Source organism: Pleurodeles waltl, chromosome 10, assembly GCF_031143425.1.
Source record: "Pleurodeles waltl isolate 20211129_DDA chromosome 10, aPleWal1.hap1.20221129, whole genome shotgun sequence".
NCBI lineage: Eukaryota > Metazoa > Chordata > Amphibia > Caudata > Salamandridae > Pleurodeles > Pleurodeles waltl.
Genome location: NC_090449.1, coordinates 426,490,860 through 426,516,060, shown reverse-complemented (window position 1 = coordinate 426,516,060; position 25,201 = coordinate 426,490,860). Strand labels below are relative to the sequence as shown.

The 25,201-nt window shown below is 46.0% G+C and overlaps 1 protein-coding gene across 1 annotated transcript in view; it reads right to left on the bottom strand.

Annotated features, from left to right (window-relative positions):
- The window catches only part of RHOT2 (ras homolog family member T2), a 398,937-nt gene that overhangs the window by 136,998 nt on the left and 236,738 nt on the right, over positions 1-25,201 (bottom strand). The window lies entirely within an intron of this gene.

The following is a 25,201-nucleotide window of genomic DNA, read 5'->3' as shown; positions in this document are numbered from 1 at the left end:
TGGGGCATGTTTGCCTGCGGGGCCCCGCTGCCTGACTTTAGGATGGCGGCTCTCCCACACATCTCCAATTGAAATTCATTCAATGCTGCACTCAACCTGGGCCATCAGACATGAGGAGATGCGGGGGCCAACAATGTTGAGATCCCTGCAACTGCTGTGAGCCTGTGCACTAAATTGGGCCTCACCACTAGCATGATCTTAGCATGGTTTGCACCTTGCAGAATTATAACAGATAACTGTTGCCTAAGCAGGGGTCCAGTTGCCTAATTATGTTATCACAGGCAGACGAAGCGGAATAGGAGCTACCCACTTCCTACACAAGCTGAGCCATTTGCTTGACCCATCACACTTGCTCATTGACGCAAGCTTGCATCCAATATACTGATCTTCCCTTGTTGGAGCTGGCCCTTTTTGCAGGGTCATCCCCAAACCTTCTGCCTTCCTCATCCTGTTATCCTGAAATCTTTTCGTTGGCTCTAGGACTCTGGGCACTTTATCACTGCTGATCAGTGCAAAAAAAGACCTGTTACTATTGCTTGTATTTACACTCGGCGCCAGACAACTAGCGCCCCCCTGACATTGTGTTTGTGGGCTCCTCCCTCCCCGAGGTAAGAGAGGTCATGAGGAGCCTGTGGATTCAGCACAGATGAGCACACTCTCCTAAGTGCCCCCAGGGCACAGGCAGGCCCCTTCCTTAGAGAGATCACCACCATGGCCCAGCTGGTGGAAAAAAAGCAGACCCTTCACCAGAGCATGTGCCCGTGGCACGAGCTGAGCGCTGCCTGTCAGGAGGAAGTACAGGATGGGCTCTCCTTAGTGTGTTCAAGTGGACCCCTTATTTCCAGCAGGAGTGCTAGGAGGAGCACCGACTCCCTGTGGATGGCCTCACCAGAGGGAATCCACCACACCACACACCCGCGGGACCCCTCCAACTGAGAACTGCTGCTCTGAAGAGAAGACGCCGGTAGCCCACCCTAAGCTCTCTGTGCAAGTCCCTGTTGGGCGGGGCACTCCGATCTTGGTGTTTTGTGTGCCCGCTCTGCCTGATCACAGGCGGCTGTTGGTGATCCTTGTAGTAGAATCTACTGGGGTTGCTGAGCTGCATACTCATTGGCAGCGGCCCCCATTACAGTGTAGTTATGTGGGGAGGCCCCAGAGGGCTTCTCCTTCTGCCCATACTGCCAGGGGCATTTTTGTGTCACTTGCCCTATGCGGGACAGATGGAAACCTCAACGGAGGCTCAGTTCCTGCTAGGAGTGAGTAAGTACCGTATTCCCCATAATAGGAGCACAGGGACTCCTACACTGACTTGGGGAGATATGCCCTTACCGTGTACCACCTCCCCCCACCCCCAAAAGGAGGGCAGGTGCACAGCAACCTTCATGTAGATGTTGGTGTGGGTGATTATGGGAGAGGTTACATTTCCCCACCATTGTTATGCCCCCCACTATATATGATGCCTTCCATCCTTTTTATGGCCTGACTATTGCTATATGTCATGCTTGCCATGTTGGGGTTACATATGCACTTTCAGGAACTGCCTTATATGTATTAAGGGGGTGTGCTATGTAGGACATGTGCAATATGGAAATGTTCCCTTTATCTGCATTTGTGATGATGTCTTGGAATTCATGATAAGGTGTTTATTATGACATGCATTTTTGGTGATAATGATTACCTGACTACTGCTTGTGTGTAAGAACAGTAGTAACCTATGTGTTTACCAGACTACTGCTTTATTTCGCAGAGTACTAGTAACCTGTGTGCTCTTCTAACAACTGCTTGTGTGGCAGAGTATTACTGATACAGGTCATGTTTGGTCTAATAATGCTTTGTGCAATGCAGTTTATTTTTATATAACTTGTGGTTGAGTTTCTTTGTGGTGTATTTATTGTGTCACATGTGTTGTGCACACACTCTACACATCACCTCTGGGATAAGCCTGACTGCTCGTGGCAAGCTACCAAGAGGATGAGCAGGGATTATCAGAGGTGTGTAACTCCTTTGCCCTGACTATAGTTGTGGTCCCTGCCTGGCTGAGGTGCCTATCCTAGCCAATCAGGAACCCCATTTCTAACATTCCTTTAGACACATCCACGCCTGAGCTGCCTTGAGGGTCACTTGACTGGGGACAACTCCTGAGCTGCTGACATCCTCAACCGCGATTTTGCCGAACTTGAGGCCTACAACAGATAATCTACCTGCTACTTACCGTCTTTGCTGTTTATTCATGGTTGGGGTTTGTTCCCCAGGTTTTTAATGTTATGCAGTTAACTGTTTTTCCCTTCAGGTGTGTGGAAGGAAACATACAATGCAGTTGAGAAAAGGGAGGATTGGAAACACTAGACAGAGAGATTACTTTTTACACAAGGTGGCTAGGTCTATCTCCAGGTGCTCACTGGGTGGGAGTAGTACCAGCCTGCAGTTCATTTTTGGTGGGACTCTATGGGAGTCACTACACTTACCTGGAATGTCAAAGGCCTCAACTCGCCAGCTAAATGCCATTTGCTCTAGAAATATCTACTTGACCGGTGTCACAATATGGTAGCCTTGCAAGAAACATATCTCCCGTGAGATGAGGAACACAGGCTGCACCACAGGGCCTATCCGATTATGTACAAATCATCTGCTACCACCAAATATAATGGGGTTGCACTCTCTTTTCAGTCTTCCTTAAAATTTCAACCAGCTGGCTGCAAAACTGATCGCGAGGGTAGGCTAATTTTAGTGATGGGACACATGGCAGGTCGCATATTCATCTTCACCTCCATACATGCCCCTAATTTGGGACAAATCGCCATTTTGCACTCATTGCTTTCTTTATTGGGGGGAATTGCAGAAAGGGAGATTTTCTTGATGAGAGACTTCAATCTCATATAGGACACCGGGAAAAAGAGCACACATCCCCCCACAAAGCTCCCACTGGGAGTTTACCTAAGACCTTAAAACAAGTCTTCTCATTGGGGCTCGTAGATGCCTGAAGGACCCTCCAGCCGACATCCCAGGATTATATGTTTTTCTCGAATTCTCACCCCATCTACTCTAGGTTGGACTCTGCCTTAATTAGAAATTCATTAATGCCAATGCTAATTGAGGCTCAGTTTTATTCACTGGCCCTTTCTGACCACACCCCGGTGGGACTGACGACAGAATGTGAAGCTCCCCCACCCAAATATCGCTGCTGGTTCTTTCCAAGCTCCCTCACTAGGGACAGACTTTCTAGAGATTCAATACGTCAAATAATCAGACATTTTTCACCTGAACAAGCCACACAATACTAACTTCTCCAACGCTTAGTACATCTTCAAGGCGGTAATAAGCAGCAAATGTATTGCCCTCCAATCCACAATGAACAAACAAAGAGCAGTTGATAGGCTTGCCTTAGAAGGTGAACTTAAGGCCACTGAAAAAGCCCATAAGGAAAATCCCTTCCTCCCCCTGCACAGAAAAGTGACAGCTTTGCGGGTGAAACTTAATGCAATCTACACTAACAGGACCGAATTTACCATCTTACATCTTAAACATAAAACTTATGAACACAGCAACAAAGTTGGAGCTCACCTGGCAAGGCAACTTAAGATGTAACATGAAAAAGAAGTCCTAGAAAATATTACTCGAGGAAATGGCTCCCATGCGGTTTCCAATTATGACAAAGCCAAGAACTTTGGCCAGTTTTATGAGCAACGCTATACTGCCGACACAATGACGATGCAGCCCAATTAATCTACTAGCCTAATGACATAGTTTTGCCCCAAGTGACAGATGACCAAAATGCTGCCCTAGGAGATCTAATTCAGGAAGAGGCTGTCTAAGCTGCAATTTCTACATTAAAACTTCTCAAATCCCTTGGGCCAGATTGCTTTCCGGCCCTGTTTGACAAGACTTAGTACGGACCTCATAGCCCATCTGACTGCGCTGTTTAACTACTTGGCCAAAACCCAAGCAGTTACTCCATCCACGAGTGATGCTTTAATCAAAATTATTCCCAAACCAGGGAAAAACCCTCAAGATTGTGGATCCTAAAGACCCATAACTCTCTTTAACCTCAATGCCAAGATATACAAAAAAATCTTGGTGACTCAACAACATTATGCATAATTTCATACACCCAGATAAGTCCAGATTTATCAAAGAGAGACAAACACACCACAACCTACAAAGGGTGATCCATCTGGTTGAAAAGGCTACCAAGAAATCAGTACCAGCAGTCTTACTAGCGCTCAACACCGAGAAAGCTTTCAACCGGGTGGATTGGCACTTCCTCTTCCACACCCTGCAACACTTTGGTTTCTGTGACAATTTCATAGCGATGGTGTGGGCTGTCTATGCTAAGCCACAATCCTGAGCTCTGGTCAATGAGTTGAGCTGCCTTCTTTTCAACTGGGAAGGGGGACAAGACAGGGTTGCCCACTCTCCCCATTTTCTTTTGCACCTTATGCATTGAAATGCTGGCTGCAAAACTATGAGCAACACCATCATTCGAGGCATCCCCTTCGGTCGACAGAGCACAAACTCTCCCTTTTTGCAGACGACATCCTATTATCCCTCACCTCTTCCTACATCTCACTGGTGACCCTTCAACTCGAACTAAACAAGTATGAAGAGATGGCGGGCTTCCGTATTAATCTTCATAAATACTTCTTACCCAATCTGACATTATCTACGAAGGAAATGGAGACGTGACACATACTATCCCATTTAAAAGGGCCAAACACATATCGCCTACCTGGGTATTAAGATCATCCCCTGAACAGAGGACTTATACCAAGCTAATTACCCACCTTACAACAGTTGAAATTGGATCTCAAACCCATGTATCTCTCTCGGCTGGGCCGTATCCAAGCTATTAAAATGACTGTCTTGCCTAAATTACTATACCTGTTTCAGGGTCTTCCCACAGAACTAGACCACACTTTTTTTTCACCTACTCTCCGGTCCCTCTTTCTCCGTTTATTTTGCAAGGCCGCTGGGCATGCCTGCCCTAACAAATTATTGAGATTACTAAAGGACGTAATACCAGACCTTCATCTTTACTATCAGGCAGCACAACAGCGGGTGATTTCAGAGTGGTCTCTTTGTGCATTTGATAAACACTGGCTCCATATTGACAGGGTGCTGATGGGCAGATACATCTGGAATCATCTGTGGAAACCAAAAACACAACGTCTGCCCAACACTTATATTAGTACCCAAGTTAAAATGACTCTTCTAGTCTGGGACGCAGTGACAAAAACAGGTGGGCTGACGACTTTTCCCTCCCCCTTCACCTCAATTCATTACAACCCAGCATTCCCTCCTGCTATGCACCCGTGGCCCTTTGATCACTGGTGGGCTGGGGGGTTGTCTCACTATTTTTGATCTATTTCATGGGTGGGACATCCTCATTTTTGAAAATTACACATGGGATTTTAATCTCCCAGACTCTGAACAGTTTCACTACATCCAGTTGAAACACTGGGTTTATACCCAGAGGACAGGATGGCTGCTTCAAGAGATCTCACACCACTCGAGCTGTCCGTTAGACGTTCTGGGGGTTCCAAAGGACGTATATCCTCTACTTTATCCTCCTTTCTACAGAGTCTCCCATCAAACCTTGCCACATGACTGTGAGAAGACACTCTAGATAGCTCGACCCCGATATAGAGAATTGGCGAACATTATGGAGAGATATCCCCACATTTAACCATTCTGTCCACGAGAAAGAAGCACATTACAAACTGTTATTTGATTGGTACCTCTACCCAACTAAATTGGGGAAAAAAATCCAGACACTTCTGATCTCTGTTGGAGAGGATGTGGTCTTTTAGACGATTTCAAACATATCTGGTGGGACTGTCCAATTATTCGTCCCTTTTGAACGGAAATACCAGCTCAGCTCAAAGACATTTTGGGCTACCTGACCACCCTTGACTCAGCCTCACTGGGCCTGCAAGAAGCCTTGCTTAATTATCAAATGTCAGGAAATAGGGCAGTAAAATGGGTGTGCTTGGGTGCAGCTACGTTTGCCTTAGGGTCTGCCTGGAGGAAAAAGGTCACCCCATCAATAACTCATTGGCATGCTCGACTGTGGCAGGCCGTCACTATGAGAGAATGACAGACATTATGTTAGATAGATATGAAAATTTCTAAGACACTTGAGGCCTGCTAGTGGAATACTTTTTGAAGGGGCTTCCCTTACTTGCATGCCCCACACACGCACTTCATTTTTCCAGTTTTTACTGGTGACCACCTCCCTTTTACCCTCAATAACAACCCTCTCTGTGACATGAGACTCCTTTCCCTCGACATTTCCGAAATCCTGCCTTACTTGGTTTTATTATCTACATCATCCCCTCACACCTGAGCTGATTATAGGGGTTTTGTTTGGGGTGGGGGTACTGGGATTTCGAAGCTTCATTGTTTATTGTATTTTGATTGATAAACATGCAAGGTATTCAGACAAGCTTGTTTACCATGACACTTTAGCTTTTTATTAGCATATAAACTGTGTCATCTGATGCTCTTAATGCTGATCGTTGTGTCATACCTGAAAAATGATATATTTTGACAAAAAAGCACAGTTGAACCACTGACAACATTGATAGATTGAACTTCTTAGCTGCTATTTCCAAAAATGCATGGAACCGGGCAATGTCACTTTGTGGGCAGTCTTGTTGAGAGTGAATTTTTTCTCCCTCATTCAGCAGAATGAAGTCTCTCCATTCTTCATCATCCTGGTGACCACCATCATCCTTCCTGCTCGTCATCAAAGAACTCACATTTCTCCTTTTTGAGTCTGGGCCTGATCACCATCTTTGTTACCCATATCGCCTCATGTGGAGGAAGTGGTTGCTGTACTTGAGAAGGCATCCTTAAATATTGTGAAGGAGGCATCTGATGAACTTGAAGCTGTGGCTGAGGTGGTGCTGTAATATTGTGCAAAGACAGCCCTGGTAGCATTCCCAAGTAGAGGACAATAAGTGTGCAGATGCAGGGTCAACCTTTGAATAGTTTCCATCATGTGCTGTAGGGTGGCCATGAACGTGACCAGACCTGCATCACCGAAGGTTCCCTTCAAATGACACCTGAGCTCGTAGGCATATACAAAATGCCTTCTGTAGCCTTCAGAGGGTTGGCACTGAGGAGCATACTTGTCATATCCTTGCAGTTGTAAATCTGTGCTGCTTTGTTCTGCTGAGTTGTCATAGTTATCTTCCTCATACTGAAAAGTGTTTAGTGCACACCCAGCTGTGCTGGGCTTTAAGACGTTTGAAGCCTGCTCATCAACATTCACTTTGAGCTCCAAATCCGAAATCTGCATTGGTAACATGGCGAAGGACTTCAAAGACAAATGCAAGAAAGCTGGAGGAACCTGCACAAACTGAAGAAAAGCCAAATCTGCTCTCACTGACAAGCTTGTCAACAGTATCACTGTTGGGACACACAAACTCTGGTAGGCGAGGTGGTCATCACTATGGTAGACACCAATGTGAAGTTGATCATCAGTGGTGATGCCGAAGGACACACTGATGGGACTTTCGTCAACAGGGTCGCTGTCAACGAGGTTCACTGGACAAGCGGGACTGTCATTGACAAGATTCTTGACAGTGTTGTAGTCAATGAAGACTTCTTAGCTGCTGATAGGTTGGTCTTCCGTGATATGCTTGATTTCTTCTGTGAGGATGTGGCCATCAACAAAGACTGGTTCTTTGTTGTCAGTGGTATGGTCCTCATCCACAATGTTTTAGACACAAGCACTGACAGGAAGTCAGCAGAGCTAGATTTTCATGCCATTTTGTGCGGAAACCTGTCCTCTGCTTTTTTGGATGTAGGCCGTCATGAAAGTGACTGGAGGAGCATTTTGCATAGACTGCAGGGTTCTGCAAAGTCGGTCCTGGAGAGCCTGGTCCATGCCAGATTTTTTACATATCCACATTTAGAAACAAGATGTTTCAGAAATCTACATTTTTCTAAATGTGGATATGCTAAAAATCTGGCATGGACCCGGCTCTCCAGGATTGACTCTGCAGAACCCTGACAGTCATCCCAGGAGAGGGGGCATCCCCACTGGAGGGACAATTTTTCTACTCTAAAAAGTATAAGACAAGCCACCTCTTCCTATCCTTAAGAAGTTTACAAGGGAATGTAGTGTAGATGCCACACAGTAAGAAGGTCAATGGGATGGATAAAGACTATAAATGTACTGACTTTCGAGGTCATCTGCATAAACCTTCATTGGCCTACACTCTGAGCAGAATTTAAAGGGAAATCTCTGCTCTTTCTTTGTCATGTTGGCAGTTGGTGATGCCCCTCTAGGCCAGTTAGATTATAAAAAACCTAGAAACAACTCACGGTTGGCTGGAGAGGAAGCTAGGTCTCGCTGAAGTATGAGAAACACCAAGTAAAAGTCCACATACAGTTAAAGTTAAGGTTTCAGATAGTAAAGAGCAGAGCTCTTTCATTCGACTCCCTCACATATGATGTGCAGTAGAATTCTGATCTATGGTTGCATCAAGAGGGACTTGAGAGCTCAGTACTTCCACTTCATTGGCTGAAGTTTGGGTTGTTTCAAATGGGTGGATGTGCTACTAAACAAACAATGTTGTTGGGTCTGTTTACTGCTGTTTTAAATGTGCCGGGTATTTCCAGCCTGACAACAAGGAATGATTTAAGCATGTGAAACTATGAAAGAATTAATATCACTTTCAAAGTAGTAGACAATATTCTATCAATCACTGACGATGGTGATCCATGTCTCTTTCTAGACAATCTACCATGCAAACACCATAGCTGAGTTACTACATCTGCTACCATGCAACTAAACAAGTCCAGCACTAGACATCTGTTTCCTCTGCATCCTGTATCTGCAGTAGGACCCAGTTTCCTCCAGAGTCCCAACCTTCCTAGGTGCATGTCAACCCAGGAGAAGCCTACGCTCTAGGCTCCTCATCAGAACAGAAATGTTAACACAAATTGGGAGCTGGAGGATCAGCTTTTGCCATCCCATCAGCAAACATTTGGAACTCTCTCCCCTCTCTCATACAAAACTTCCACAACTATTTTGAAAAGCACTAAACACCTAGTTATTCACAGCCACCTGAGCCTCACAATGTGATCATCACAGATTGGTATCCCACCACCAGTACATTAACAGTACAGATTAGTAGATCTGGCCCTGGTATAAAAACAGATAGACATGATCTATCAAACCACAAATACAGTTGAGCTTATCACATGCTGTCTGGAATGGAAGCACATCTCTGATCCTCACTAATTTCACCCACACTCACATATAGACACCTGTAAATATGACAAACACATCAAAAGCCTGGTTATTGCTGCATCACTGCTAGGCTTTGCTTATGCTGCCCGGTATCAACTTCTTCTGCCACGTGCATATGTTGGATTATCCTTCTTAATCAATCAGCAATATAACTGGGATACCTCACTAGAGGTCATCAAAGATCACCTTCACACAGGCTGTATCAAATAACACACCTCTCATCCACTCTTGCCTTTTCCTGCTTGACTCAGACGGTGAGAGAAAACAGTATAGGCTCACGTGAGTGGCAGAATTGTACAAGTTACTTACCTTCGGTAACAATATATCTGGTAGAGGCTTCGGCTCCGGAGGGCTCCTCCTGATCCAATCTCAGATCCGTTCCAACGCCGGTTGCGCCACAGCGACCTTCCACCGTGTCGGGTCAGACGTCAACGCTCCCGATGTAGGTTGGGCCCACAATTGACGTCCATCCCATTCTATACCTGACGACCCGGAGCTGGAACAAAGTTGCTCAATGCCGATTCCGTTCTCTATGGGCTCTCCTTGGCCCAGGGTTGATCCAGACCCTTATGCTTATGGGTATGGGTACGAATACGGGGAGAGTTTGGAAGGGACACTGAACCCTTTAGAATACCAGCTTGACCCCCACATGAAATGGGTTCAGGATTTGGGTGATGCCAGTGGTCTAGACACCTCCCCTGACACTGGAATATGCTCTCCTCCTACAGTGGCTACGGATGAGGGCACCTCATACTCTATGGTGATGAGAAGGGAGGCTGAGATCTTGGACCTTGAGCTACCTTCTGTGGAGGTTAGGTCTAATATCCTAACCAACGTGCTTCAGCCGGGGTCTTCCACATCAGAACCCCTTCTTCCCTTCAATGAGGGACCGAGGGATGTAATTTTGGATACCTGGCCCAGACCCAGCACAGGGATTCCTGTGAATAGGAGGATTGCCCGCCACCATCTGTGTGCGCCAACAGACCCAAAATTCCTCACCCAACACCCCACGCCTGAAAGCCTTGTCGTCCAGGCCTCATCTTCATCAGGCGCATTCCCTGCCACCCCGCCGGATAGGGAATCAAAAAGACTGGACAACTTGGGGAAGAAGTTTTCTTCTTCCAACAGTCCAGTGTTGTGGTCCATGAACTCCGTATGCCTTTTGGGCTGATACTCCCATACTCTCTAGAATACGGTTGGGCAAGTGCTGCCTAGAGTTCCGGAGGAGGTCCGGACTGTCCTTTCCCAAGCCGTGACAGATGGGAGGGACGCAGCAAAGATCATGATTCCTTGTGGACTGGATATGACGACTCTCTGGGCAGATAGGTTGCATAGACGGCGGCAATGACACGCCACACCTGGCTGAGAACATCTGGCTTCTCAGGGGATGTCCAGCAATCTCTGATGGACATGCCCTGTGATGGCACATGTCTCTTTGAAGACAAGACAGACTCAGCTCTTGAGCGCTTCAAGGATTCCTGACCCACAGCCCGGTCCATTGGCCTTGCGCCTGCTCCTAGATCCCAGCAATCCACCTTTCACCCCTTTTGTGGGTACAGAAGGGGCCCCCAACCGCGTTCTTTCCCCCATGGCCATCGATCTGCGCATTCTGTACAGTTGCTGCACAGACGCTGGATCCCTGGCCCCTGGGGATCAGGGAGCCAGCGGGTCACCCAGTCCACCCGTCCCCTCCTCAGCCTCCAAACCTTCCTAGTCCGCGGGTACACCAGGAACCAGTTGGTGGCAGGATTCACCATCACCTGCCCTAATGGCAATCCATTACCTCGGACAGGTGGGTTCTCCAGATTGTCCGAAGGGGCTACTCCCTCCCAATCGAGACACCTCCTCCAGCCATGCCAACTTCATACAATCGAATATCGGAGGATCATATGGTGCTTCACCGCGAGGAAGTCCAAGCCTTTTTGGCTAAAGGCTATAGAGAGGGTTCCGCTGCCAGAAGTAGGTCGTGGTTGCTATTCCCACTACTTTCTGGTGCCGAAAAAGGACAAGAGTCTTCGTCCTATATTAGATCTTCGGTCCCACAACCTCTTCCTCAAGAAGGAGAAGTTCAAAATGTTGACTTTAGCTCAGGCCCTAACTGCCCTGGACCCCGGAGACTGGAGGGTAGCATTGGACTTGCAAGTTGCATACTTCCACATCCCCGTCCTGCCGGCCCACAGACATTACCTACAATTCGTGGTGGGTCACGAGCACTTTCAGTTCACTGTGCTCCCTTTTGGCCTTACCAGTGCTCCTCGGGTTTTCACGAAAGTGATATTAGTGGTGGCAGCTCATCTGCGCAGGTTAGGGGTTCCAGTCTTCCCCTACCTCGATGACTGCTGTTGAAGGCGAACTCGCCCCAGACAGTCGTCTCCCATTTGCAGACTACGGCGAACCTTTTGCATTTGCTGGAGTTCACTATCAACGTGTCGAAGTCACACCTGACTTCTTCTCAGACACTCTCTTTCATCGGAGCTGTTCTGCATACAGTGCAGTTTTGGGCGTATCCTCCCAAAAGGCGAGTCCAGGCTATTCAGGCTATGATACCGATGATTCAGCCTCTATCCTGGATGTCGGTGAGAATGACTCTGAGGCTGCTGGGCCCCATGGCCTCCAGCACCCTTCTAGTTCAAAAGGCCAGACTGCATATGCGGGCCAGTGGGTGCAGCATAAGAGGAATCTCTCCGACAAGGTCCAGATCTCAGAAGGAACAGCGAGAGACTCGCAGTGGTGGTTAACGAATCAGGATTGGGTCAAAGGCAGATCCCTCTCCTTTCCCCAACCAGATCTTACAGTAGTGACAGATGCATCACTCCTAGGATGGGGCAGCCGCATGGGAGAGGCGGAGATCAAAGGCTTCTGGTCTCCGGCGGACACCGGGCTCCATATCAATCTTCTGGAGCTCCGAGCGATTCGACTAGCATTAAAAGCATTCCTTCCCTCCCTCAAAGGGAATAACAGGGCAGGTGATCACAGACAACACCACCGCCATGTGGTACTGCAACAAAGAAGGCAGAGTGGGGTCCCGGACCCTTTGTCAAGAGGCACTGCGCCGCTGGACTTGGCTGGAACATAAGAGCATTTCCCTGGTGGTTCAACACCTGCCGGGCTCCTTGAATGCCAGGGCAGACGTACTCAGCCGATGATACGCGGTCGATCACGAATGGCACCTCCATCCGGAGGTGGCGCAAGGTCTCTTCCTTCAGTGGGGAGAGCCTCTGTTCGACTTGCTCACCTCCATAGAGAACGCGCAATTTCAGCTGTTTTGCACGTTGGAGTGTCCAAGGCGGCACTCGCTCAGCAACACTTTGTCACAAGTGGAATTCAGGCTTCCTGTACGCCTTTCCGCCCATACCACTTCTACCCAGAGTTCTGAAGAAGATCAGGCAAGACCGGGCCCAAGTGATCCTGGTGGCTCTGGACTGGGCACGAAGAATTTGGTATCCCGATTTGTTGAGCGTGGCCATAGCTCCTACGATCAGACTGCCTCTTCAGGAGGATCTTCTGTCGCAGCAGTCTTCTGTCATCCACCCAAACCTGTCCACCCTCCGCCTCCTTGTGTGGAGATTGAACAGAGACAGGTGACGTCTTTTGACCTGCTACCTGAAGTCTGTAACGTTATCTTGGCAGTCAGGCGTCCCTCAACTAAAACCGTATACGCCGGTCGTTGGAAGAAATTTGTGGCATGGTGCATCGACAAATCTGTTGATCCTCTATCTGCTCCTTTCTCTCAGGTCCTTCTCTTTACTCTTTCCCTTGCCCAACAAGTCTCCATCCTGGGCACCCTTAAGGGATATCTTCTGCTACCTCTGCTTTCTTGAGGTTACCAGATCAACCTTCTTTATTCAAATCTCCCATTGTTCCATTCATCATGCCACAATGGGATCTGAACCAAGTTTTAACATACCTTATGTGTGCCCCGTTTGAGCCGCTTCACAACTGCCCTTTACGGCTCTTAACCATCAAGACTGTCCTCTTAGTTGCCATCACCTCTGCCCGCAGAGTAAAGTGAGCTCCAGGCTCTTTCATCTAAACCACCTTTCCTGGCAATACATCCTTACAAAGTGGTACTTATCACAAGGGCTTCTTTTCTACCTAAAGTAGTGACACCCTTGCATGTCGGGCAGTCCATCACCTTGCCCAATGTTTTATGCACTCCCACGTCCCTCACATGAAGAGGAGAGACTCCACCGTCTGAACCCAAAAAGAGCATTGGCGTTCTACCTTGATCATACCAAAGACTTCAGGTAGACGATCAACTCTTTGTGGGATATGTGGGTGGAAAGAAGGGGAAGGCGGTGCAGAAGAGTCCCATTTCTAGATGGGTGCTCTTATGCATCAAAATGTGCTACACTCTGGCTAAGAAGCAACCTCCTGAAGGTTTGCGTGCCCACTCCGCCAGAGCTACTGCTGCTACCACAGCACTAGCACAGGGCGTTCCAGTTCTGGATATCTGCCAGGCAGCAACATGGGCATCACTGCACACTTTTACCAGACACTACTGCCTGGACAGTTAGATCTCCAGGGACGGCTACTTTGGCCGTTCGGTCCTGCAGGACTTCTTGGTACGATCTTGGTTTGCAGCCCACCACTGGGGATGGTATTGCTCGGGAATCTATTCAAAGGTAAGGAATCTGCAACTAGAAGCCTCCATCAGATGTACAAGTTACTTACCTTCGGTAACGATATATCTGGTAGAGACATATTCTAGTTGCAGATTCCTTACTGACCTGCCCATCCTCCCTGCACTGGGAACTGATTTCTAGGGACAGGAACTTCTCTTTGAGGTCCCTAGTTTTGGCGCACCACTCTGTCTTTTTCATGGCTCTGCGCTACTGGCGTGGAAAGTTGTGAAAAGAAACTGATGTCAGTGTGCCGGGGTGGCGCCGATATACGACCGCAACGTCATCACGGCAACGACCACGCCAATGGAGTTGACAGACGCCATGTAACTGCGCGCAGAGGTACTGCTCAAAGAAAAATCTCCGGATCCAAACTGACACCTGGGAAAATTCAAAGGTAAGGAATCTGCAACTAGAAGTCTCTATCAGATATGATATACAAATGTAAGGACAAGGTGGGGCTGCACACATACATATTCCGAGTGAGAAACACTCACTTTTAGCCTCAAAGATTCTAAGCAGAACATCCAAATGTTATAATTCAAATTACTTTAAACAACACTTTGGGGGTCATTCTAACTCTGGCGGGCGGCGGAGGCCGCCCGCCAGAGTTCCCCCCTCCGAAATACCGCACCGCGGTCAGTAGACCGCGGAGGGTATTCTAAGTTTTTCCCTGGGCTGGCGGGCGGTCGCCAAAAGGCCGCCCGCCAGCCCAGGGAAAAACTCCCTTCCCACGAGGATGCCGGCTCGTAATCGAGCCGGCGGAGTGGGAAGGTGCGACGGGTGCTGTTGCACCCGTCGCGTATTTCACTGTCTGGCAAGCAGACAGTGAAATACTTGTAGGGGCCCTCTTACGGGGGCCCCTGCAGTGCCCATGCCAGTGGCATGGGCACTGCAGGGGCCCCCAGGGGCCCCGCGACCCCCCCTACCGCCAGCCGGTTCCCGGCGGGCGGACCGCCGGGAACTGGATGGCAGTAGGGGGGGTCGGAATCCCCTCGGCGGCGCAGCTAGCTGCGCCGCCTTGGAGGATTCCAAAGGGCGGCGGTACACTGGCGGGAGACCGCCAGTGTTGCCGGTCCGACCGCGGCTTTACCGCCGCGGTCGGAATGCCCTTGGGAGCACCGCCGGCCTGTCGGCGGTGCTCCGGCCGACCCTGGCCCCGGCGGTCTTAGACCGCCGGGGTCAGAATGACCCCCTTTGTCTGCTGGAAAGACATCTCTTAAAGATGGTTAACACTCTTGTTCCTGGGATCGTCATTCAGATGTAGGTGAGATTAACATTATTTTAGGTTATACCAAACAACTGCAAATGTTGGTGGGCACAAACAGGAAAGGGACAGAAATCCTGCACTTTCTGATAGCCTTAGTTTAGATCAAAGAGCTGCAAGATACAACAGAACTTAGTATGACTGCTACCAATGAGACAGAACAGCCACCCAGTGAGAAGTGAATGATTTTTGTAAAGATTAAGATCTGCCAAGGGAATGTCCATCCGAATATTAAAAGTAACTACAAAGAGAAAAAGGTGAGTTGCTATTTTTTAAAATGGCAGTACCTTTTCACAAGCCCTCGAGTGGTTTTCCACTCTATGTTTGAGAGACCTGTCATTTTCTTGCTTTAGTGGTGTCACAGACCTCAAGTAATCCACAGCGAGCCACTGTGCTGAGCTGTTGGTTGCTGTGTCATACATCACCTACATGGCCATTTCATTAGTGTGGCAATTACATTAGTCATGCCCTCTTTTATTTGCTTTACGCAGCTGTGCTTTAAAAACATTTTCAGGAATACACTACACCATCTTTGTTAAAAGACAATCACAAAATGTGCTGAATGTGCTGTTAAGATCAGCTATTTTTCAGCCCGTTTGCAACAGTACTCATGGGTCAAAAGATGGCTTAGAAGCAAACAGAAAATGCAATGACTGAAGCCCAGTCATGGGGTGTGTGGCAGAAGCCCTGACAGGTTGTTACCTCAAAGGTCAAGCATGACTCAATCACATTTGGTGCCACTTTGTCAGAACTATATGCTGAAAAAGACTGGCATACGTTAATCATACCTCTAAGCAGCTGCTAGGGCAGGCAAATGTAGAGTCAGGTGGACCTCTACAGGCCTTAAGGCTTAGGCAAAGTGAGTCGTATGTCAGACAAATTTTGGAAAGTCTGGTAGAGGTACTGCAGAGACCAGAGACATTCTTATGTCAGGAGTAACTTTGAAAGATATTTAGGGCGGGACCAAGGTCAAGCACTTGCCAGTGGCATCTCTGCGAGGTCAGTGTATTTGAAGCACACATCTAGTACTCAAAGAGAGCTGAGGCAGTCACATGTCAAGAGCAATATGCACTGCTGAAAGGCTTGTAGGGCCAGGCATTAGGGGACCAGTTGCAAGGTGGCCAATCCTTAGTGAAGCTTTGCAGGCCAGGGCACTAACATCCAAAAATTATCTGTTTATAGGGTACTTTTATGGGAAGTAAGCAGCACTGAACGACCCCTGTTTAAATCTGCGAAACATTCAGGAACGTAAACATTTGAAAAATAGCCATGTCTGCAATTGCCGCCATCAGCATCTGAAAATGTGCAGTCTTTGCAGGGCCAATCTTGGCTTACATCGCCCGCTCTGCAAGTAGCTTGGAGAAGCACAGTGCCACAGAGGGGGTGAACTGAGCAAACCATGCTGTATGGTGCCATGCACTGCATCAAAGGGGTGATTTGCCAGAGGTTTCTCATCACTGCCGATGAAGGTGCTGTGCCGGTCCACAGAAGTGGCAGGCATGATTTTAAACTGGGTCAAGGCACCAGTTCAGCTAACCTACAGATGCATGCAAAGATTGGAAAATGGAGGACAAGGGCACCGCCTCCTAGTGATCTGGCAGCAGGGGCAGACTGCTGGTGGCACATCCTAGTCAGGACTGAATCTAACACCCGCTGATGGTGGGAAACAGAATGTGAGACTGGCTGTATTGCCAGACAACCGGGGACAACTCTGTATCCGTAACCCCTTAGGTGATCCCAAAGGAAGGCTATCCACACCATAACAATCAGGGTCTGCATCTGCCCCCACACAGTGGGTGTCTAATAGGGCCCCAAAACGTGGTCTACATGCTAATCCGGCATACTATAAAGCAACAAGCATTATCAGAGGGGCAAGAGATAGCGGCAAGTGGGAATGGGCAAGGCCAAGTTGGATTTGGGGCGTTGTCTGGGCTGAAGTGCTGCACGACCACGTGACCTGCAATTCAACATCAGCTGGTAAATGAAAGGTCAACTGGCCGGAGCAGATAATGACCACATATCCAACGAGCTCCCCTTGCCCTCAGAGCCAATTCATTTACAGTAGACAACTCGAGCCTCGAGCGCCAAGAATAGAAATCTATAGTGGCAATAGCTACACATGGTAGGCTTTCCTGAGCAGTGGGCTTAACGTTTAGGCACCAAGTGTTTCTTTTGTAAACTAAGCCTATTTTAATGTTACATAAACACACACAAAAATAAGCTTACTTCAAGATTAAATCAACACGTGCACGCTGGGCTGTACTGTAAGAACATAATCAACAGATGCTGGGCAGTGGTAAAATAACATTAAATAAAAAAATCGAAGCCTAGGAGCTAATTTTTATAAAAGATTTAATGGTGGAGCAAATGTTTCACGAGCCAGAGGAGGATAGCACTGGTATAAAGCCAAAACAAATGTCAGCGACATGGGAGGAGGTGGGAGGAACGGAATGCTGCAATAACACGCAGGCAGCTAACAGCCTAAAACACCCACAATAAAAAGGCAGCAAAAAAGAAATGCCAAAGTAGTCCGTAACAGCAGCATATAAAGAAACCAAAGGGGAATGATACAGTAGTTGGTCACTGCTCTGAAACAGAAAAAGGGTGTGAGAAAAAGGCAGAACTGACCACTAGCGAGCAATAATTTTTAAACAACACTACAACCAACAAATGAAATAGCTTTAAGCCATAGGAAATATACTAAAATTAACATGAGGCCGAACGCTTATGCTCAACCTAAAAAGGATCTTTGCCACTCAATAATTGGCTTTAACATTCCTGAAAACCATCACCAAGAACCGCAGGGGTGACAAACAGGTCAGATCACAACCAACGTAACACCATAAGCGGCAAAGAGGACTGATAATACTACAAATAGAATGCACATTAGTATAAATTAAAGTGCTTTAATGTGCAGTGCAAAAGTCAACTTAGACTCCGTGAAACTATGGCCCCCACTTCTATCATAATATCCTGAGCATGGTCATCCAAGCTCTGTATGGTCTATTTCACCCACAAATGCTTCCCCTGGCAACATCAGCCTTTGCAGGAGGGGTACAGCTGGCTCTCTTGATGCAACTCACAGATAATATTCTAGTCATAATATTACACTCTATGTCTATATGGCTGGCTGAGGTTTGCTGGTATTGTTTTAGGGGAACTTTTATAGTTGGGGAATGGTCATTTCACTAGTGGATTGGGGTTGCGGGTGAACATTCAGAGAAACATTTATTTGCAAACATATATGCCCACTTTTAAAGTAATCACACCCACAAGACTTAAGTATAAACTACATATGCAGCAGATTCGCCAGACACAGCGGTAACATTATGCCTCTGCAATTATAATTGACAGTCAGTATGAAACCCAAACTTAAGGTCCTAAACTGGAATGCCAGGGGTTAAATAACCCTCACAAAACATGTCAAGTTTATGCATGTCTCACCAGACGTGACATTACAGTGAAGTTTCTACAGGAAACTCACTTTACCAAAGCAACTGAAGAAACACTTAAGCACTACACATATGCTAGAGGAGGTGTGATCCTGAGCTGAAGAGGGAAACTGTTTCAGCACTTGACACAGGAGAATGAATGCTGTAGGGTAAGCATATGATATTAGTCAATGTGAATGGCCCCAATATTGACAACCCTCACTTATTTCGGATGCTTTGGGTGGCAGTGGTGGACGTATCCCTCAAAACGATTCTCTGGAGTAGGGAATTTAATGTAGTCCTTAACTCTAGGCTGGACGGACTGCAAGACATGCTAAGCACATGGAAGCAGTAGTTGCTGCTTCTGCAGGAAATAGTCGCTGAGTATAGCATGGTAGATTAATGGAGATTAAGGCACACAACAAAACGGAAGGGGGGGGTCATATACTCTGTGCACAATGAGGTCCACATTGGACTACTGGATGTCCACAAAAGAGGTATAATACTTAGCTAGGACTCCGTGAGACCATGCACCAGTGCTGTTACAGCAAGCTAACCTGGAAACGCACTCAATACCTGCACAATGGTGACTATTGCCAGGCATGTTAAAAGATAGGGATTTTTGCAATAAGATGCAACAGAAGATAGTTAGATTACTTCAAAACCAATATTGACTCAATACTTTATATGAGCACGGTATGGGAAGCATTTACAATAGTTTTTCTCTGATTTTCCATTTGTAAACATAATGGTGTGTCCCGATCATTCAGGTACCATTTGAACACCCTACTGCCCAAAGGAGTAAACCTGTAGGACCAAATCAGAGCCGGATGTACTTGTGGAAGCAAATGAGATTATGTAATACAATTGAGTGGCACTAAGAGAAGTGGCATTTCGTGTGAAATATGCAGAAGCACATAGGTATGAAGAAGGTGAATGCCCAGGTAGAACTCAAGCAAATCTTCTTAAGAAACCATGGGCTGTTTGTAATGTCACTTGCATTCAGGAGAACAAGGGTGCCCAATGTTTGAAGGCAGAAGATATAATTAAGGAATTTTGTCCCTATTATGCTTTCCTCTATGATTCACAGTCAAGAGCAAACAACACAACAGACCGCAAACTATTTAAACAACACTGCACTGGCCTGGTTAAATGACACAAGGGGATAATATTTCTGCCAACTGTTCTCCACAGAGGAAATAACCGTGGCAATTAGGAACCGCCGAACTAGAAAATCCCAGGAGACCTTATGGGCTGCAGGCTTATTTTTATAAAGAGTTTGGTGAGGTTCTAGCTCCCCGCCTCCTGACTCTATTTGAAGAATCATATGAGAAGAAGACACTCCACGCCACCATGTGCAAAGCCCTCCTAGTCACTCTTCTTAAACCGGGTAAACCCCGAGAGTTATGAGTCATAGAGACCCTTGTCACTGATTAACTGTGATGCAAATACTAGCCAAACTCATAGCTAACAGATTACTATCCTTTCGCAATGCCAGACTAAGCTGGCTTTGTGCCATGCTGTTCAACGCTACACAACCTGTGCATGCTGTTTGCCCTACTGTAAGATATTAACCCAGAAATTCAGCAGTTTTACTGCATGCTACAAAGGCCTTTGACTCGGTAGATCGGCAAATCGGCCATATCTATTTGACATACTATGCTGGGTGGGATTACCACGCCACTTTGTAAATAGGGTACATTTACTCTACATCAATCGCACCATCTCAGTCAAAGTAAATGGTTTAGTCTCAGGCCCATTCCCGATCAAAAAGAGAAGGCAGGGGTGTCCCCTATGCCCCATTCTGTTCGTCCGTGTACTGGAACTTACGCTAACATTATGACACACGTCATGAGATGCATGTCAAGCTCTAGGCCGATGACATAACTCTATACATACAAAACACTGAAATGAGTTTCAATCCGACCCGCAGAGAATTCATCTGATTCAGTGGCATTTCAGAAATCACCATAAATTGGAACAAGTCTTATGTTCTCTTTCGTGACACATACCATTAGATTAATGCCAGAATTCCCGCTTGAGTGAAGCGAGAGCCTGGTGAAATATCTGAGGTTATGGGAAAACCTAGACATAGACACTATCATAAAGGAAAATTATGCCTGGGCAATCAGTAGATGAAAAGCTAAAATCTAAATACGAGACTCAACTTTCACTATCAATGGCTGGCCATACAGAACTATGGAAAACGGTAGTACTCCCTCAACTGCTATATTACTTTGCAAATATACCTGCCACATTCACCAAAGCATTTGTTTCAAATACTATGGTCCGTATTAAACAGACTAATGAAAGCAGCCATAATTTAGATGGGAAGTTGGGAGACTACCATACGGCCAGGGTGTTTTTTTCAGCACCTGATATGGAATTATATTATCTGTGTGCACAGGCACACTTAGCCCATTACTGGTATCATCCCCAGCCGTACATTCCCCATCTGGCGGTGGAGACTGGCAAGGCCCACACCATTACGCACACTGGTCTGTTAACTTGCACACAGTAACACACTAGATATGCACAACACAGTGTAAAACACAGGCAATAAATACATTTAAAAAAAAAGTTTGACACTTCTCTACTCACCCTTCAATCTCGCTAGCCAGGCACTCAGGCATACCAATGACAAGTGAAGCTAAGGTAATATCTCAATAAAGATGCTGACCATTGATGACTAGGGAGATCTATATCACAATGGCTCTGTTATACACAAATCTACAATTACTGAGTACCCCACAAGAATGTCAATGGACCTTTCCTTGTATTAACGACTTTAGGCCAGGGTGAACACATTATCTTCCCACAGGCACTCCCTACTTTTAAATCGCTGGAAAGGCTATTAGCTGCAAAGTCATTTAAATAAACTGGAGGCGAACATATATCCCCGTGTTCAAACAGAGGCTCCCATACACACACTAAACTCAAGGCGAAAGTAGGAAAATGCATTTAAAGATAGGGACTATTGCTGCTTGCAGACAGCAATGCTCTCGTCTAGCAGGAGACTGTGTAATAAACGATACCGCACTCCACTTAGCCAGTGGAAATCAAATTTAAAATCTGACTCGAGGTGGGATTCCTACACTTAGCTCAGAGTTGCCTCCGTCTATTCCAATTCTGGGGGGAAGTTGGCAACACTATTTTTACAATGACTGGGAGAATCTATAACGTCGGATTCTAAATTAGCATTACTGGGAGTATGCAATCAATAACGACTTGCATGAAATTGGTAGCACTGTCCATATTACTAGCAAAAAAATAAGTCTCAGAACACAGGGGTAAAAGTAGGGCTCCACATGTTGTTGAAGGACCTCATGTGTTGTAATGAAAATAATATGCCTTCAACCTGAATCCTCCAGATCGAAAGATAAACAAGACCACTCCGCAACCATTTACATAGTATAAATACAATCCAGCAATCTGAATTGATGCTGAGTCAACGCCTACATCTTAGTTTTATCATGTTTTGTGAAGCTATATGTGAGTACGTGACTAACATACTGTATATGTAAAATGTGCGCCTATTAACAGAGACATGTATACCATTGTTGTCAATCAAAGTTGTAATGTTCAACTAAACTGTGGAAATAACTATAGAAAATGTACACCAATACACCAGTTGGAACATGCCGACTGACATGTAGGCTGCCTATATATGTAACCATGTACCACTGTTGGTTGATATGAGTGTTTATTTAGAAACTAATAAAAATGATTTAAAAAAATCAAAGGCTTTTCAGATTGTCCCAAAGGGCATATCTTTCTTAACTGTTTTGTGTTACCAAGTTTTGAAAAATGCTATACAGGGAATGCAGAATTATTAGGCAAATTAGTATTTTGACCACATTATCCTCTTTATGCATGTTGTCTTACTCCAAGCTGTATAGGCTCGAAAGCCTACTACCAATTAAGCATATTAGGTGATGTGCATCTCTGTAATGAGAAGGGGTGTGGTCTAATGAAATCAACACCCTATATCAGGTGTGCATAATTATTAGGCAACTTCCTTTCCTTTGGCAAAATGGGTCAAAAGAAGGACTTGACAGGCTCAGAAAAGTCAAAAATAGTGAGATATCTTGCAGAGGGATGCAGCACTCTTAAAATTGCCAAGCTTCTGAAGCGTGATCATCGAACAATCAAGCGTTTCATTCAAAATAGTCAACAGGGTCGCAAGAAGCGTGTGGAAAAACCAAGGCGCAAAATAACTGCCCATGAACTGAGAAAAGTCAAGCGTGCAGCTGCCACGATGCCACTTGCCACCAGTTTGGCCATATTTCAGAGCTGCAACATCACTGGAGTGCCCAAAAGCACAAGGTGTGCAATACTCAGAGACATGGCCAAGGTAAGAAAGGCTGAAAGACGACCACCACTGAACAAGACACACAAGCTGAAACGTCAAGACTGGGCCAAGAAATATCTCAAGACTGATTTTTATAAGGTTTTATGGACTGATGAAATGAGAGTGAGTCTTGATGGGCCAGATGGATGGGCCCGTGGCTGGATTGGTAAAGGGCAGAGAGCTCCAGTCCGACTCAGACGTCAGCAAGGTGGAGGTGGAGTACTGGTTTGGGCTGGTATCCTCAAAGATGAGCTTGTGGGGCCTTTTCGGGTTGAGGATGGAGTCAAGCTCAACTCCCAGTCCTACTGCCAGTTCCTGGAAGACACCTTCTTCAAGCAGTGGTACAGGAAGAAGTCTGCATCCTTCAAGAAAAACATGATTCTCATGCAGGACAATGCTCCATCACACGCGTCCAAGTACTCCACAGCGTGGCTGGCAAGAAAGGGTATAAAAGAAGGAAATCTAATGACATGGCCTCCTTGTTCACCTGATCTGAACCCCATTGAGAACCTGTGGTCCATCATCAAATGTGAGATTTACTAGGAGGGAAAACAGTACACCTCTCTGAACAGTGTCTGGGAGGCTGTGGTTGCTGCTGCACGCAATGTTGATGGTGAACAGATCAAAACACTGACAGAATCCATGGATGGCAGGCTTTTGAGTGTCCTTGCAAAGAAAGGTGGCTATATTGGTCACTGATTTGTTTTTGTATGTCAGAAATGTATATTTGTGAATGTTGAGATGTTATATTGGTTTCACTGGTAATAATAAATAATTGAAATGGGTATATATTTTTTTTTGTTAAGTTGCCTAATAATTATGCACAGTAATAGTCACCTGCACACACAGATATCCCCCTAACATAGCTAAAACTAAAAACAAACTAAAAACTACTTCCAAAAATATTCAGCTTTGATATTAATGAGTTTTTTGGGTTCATTGAGAACATGGTTGTTGTTCAATAATAAAATTAATCCTCAAAAATACAACTTGCCTAATAATTCTGCACTCCCTGTACATGGCTTTTGTGTTGTTTGGACACTAATGTACTCATGCAAAAATGCATAAACACATAGAGAGGGAGCAAGGAAGGGGTTTTTATATGCGCACATAGACCTATACATTTACAGTGAGCTATGCATGAGGACAACGCAGGTACAGACACCCACACACACTTTTGTATGAGAGGCAAGCTCTCACTGTTGATGCCCATGTGGCATCTGTTCTTTTTTTGTGGTTGAGGGGGTGATATTAGGAGAGTAAGCCTGTGTGGCTTCTGTCTGTTCCATTAATGTTCTGTATGTTCCAAGGAGGTGTACGTTGCTAAAGACTGTGTTATTCCTGTACTGTGTGTTCGAAGGAAGTCTGTACTGCTGGTTTCCTATGTGAGTGGGTGGGCCATTCACTGCTAAAGCTATGTTTTTTTGTTTGAGGATTTACCAAATTACCACACCACCAACACACCAGTAGAGCTTGGCAAACTCATTTGCACTGGTGTGTTGAGCACCAGTGTAGGCAAGTGGGGCTCTCACAAATCTGCATGATTTCCTTAAGAGTCATCCTTTCTATGTAGCCATGTCTTAACAAGCAAAAAGAAAGCCAATAGGTGCGCCTTCTGAAGAGTGCATGCACAAAGGGGGACTAAAAGTCTCAGAACAACAGCTGAAAAAATCTGACTGAAGAAAACCAATGGCTGAAAAGGGTGAGCTCAAAGCACACCCTATTTATGTTGTTAACTACAAGTCAATTTGACATCTGTTCTATCAAAATCTAGACCTAAGAACGGGTAGAGGCCAGTTAAAACCCGCAGTCTTATGTTTACAGACAGGGATGAATAATAGCTGCACTGCAGACAATAATCAGGACCCCCTCCATGTGCTCAATTTACATATTTTAGCTATATTTATGCTTACTCTGTAGTCAATTAAACATGTATGTCTACTACTTTTTCCTACATTTTGCACCACAAAAGGTGATAAAACACAAGCTGTGCTTCTACAATAACAAATTCAAAGTAAATCACAAAATATATATTGCTACTTTCTACATTAATGCCTTTATATGCAAGTTCCTTTCGCTACTGGCTTTCCAATCCTTGCTTCTGAATTCAATGAAGTATGAACAGGGGCTGAGCTGTGTGGCCCAGTGACTTCATTTACGGAAGTGATTAAAATATGGAAGAGTGAATGTGAATATCTGTTAAGTGCAATGGTTTTTAATGCAATACAATGTATTTTGTAAACTCATTTATCTACAACAAAGGAAAGA